The following is a 1,065-nucleotide window of genomic DNA, read 5'->3' as shown; positions in this document are numbered from 1 at the left end:
GACCATTTGAGATTCTTCTGTTGAGAGTTCTCTGTTTAGCTCCGTAGCCCATGTTTGAATTGGATTGTTCATTATTTTAATGTCTGGTTTCTTGTGTTCTTGTGTTCCCCTTTTCTTTTTTTTAAAAAGAAAGGTTTTAACTTTTACACATCTCCAAAGACAGCTTGGTATATTTGGGAATTTGGGCGTAGCTTCTCTTACTACTTCCTGCTGGAGGGGGGCGCTTTATCTTATGGGGACACAAAGAAAATTTTAGGATCATGGAGTAGTCAGTGAGACTGTATCGTCTGAGCTAGTTGCCTTGAAACGATTCTGGATGTTGGATCATCTGGGCCATGGTGTCATCGGAGACCTTTCAGGTGGTCTTGGCTGGTCAAACTGATGTATCTTAATCTGAAACAAATCCATAGCCTCTGGCTTTCTGTAGAAACAAAAGCAGAGCCTCTTTTCCAAAGCAACATATCCTTATAGCCAAATTTTGAAGTCAGGGTACCTTTAAAATATACATTTTGGCATAACTCAACAGCTTTTGCAATCAAATGTTTTTCTTCAGTTACAAATATCAAAGAGAACATAATCCAGATTCTCTGTGTGGTAGCCATCTTTATGTGGCTTATGTTTTATATTACCTTGAGCCTATTGCTTTAAACTGCACCATTGTAAGCTGTGGCTGTTGGCTCCTCCTACTTCAGCTTCTCAACATGGCGGTGGCACGTTTTCTGCCAGCTTTGGGAGCCATCAATTCTCAGAAATAGTGGGTCTATGCTTTTATCTAAGCAGCTTGTAGCCCAGAAACCTCTTTTTTGTTTTGTACTAGCAAAGGCTAAATCCACCACACAGCTTAATGTGCCACTTGCAGAAGCCTCATTCTAGCCATACTGCAGGTCAAGCGCACATGCCAGGAACCCGCCAGTAACTCAAACCGGCAGCTGCTGCTCATTTGAGAGAGACAATTAGGAAGCTGTTTTTAGCTTTGTTTTAGAATCTTTTCTCAGGTTTTAGGTGGAAACTCTTGCCCCACATTGGGCACCATTTGTAGCTAGAGTTTTCCTGCCTTGCCCACAG

This window comes from Peromyscus maniculatus, chromosome 14, assembly GCF_049852395.1.
Source record: "Peromyscus maniculatus bairdii isolate BWxNUB_F1_BW_parent chromosome 14, HU_Pman_BW_mat_3.1, whole genome shotgun sequence".
In the NCBI taxonomy this organism is placed as follows: Eukaryota; Metazoa; Chordata; class Mammalia; order Rodentia; family Cricetidae; genus Peromyscus; species Peromyscus maniculatus.
The sequence above is the reverse complement of the archived record's forward strand: the minus strand, read 5'-3'. Positions refer to the sequence as shown.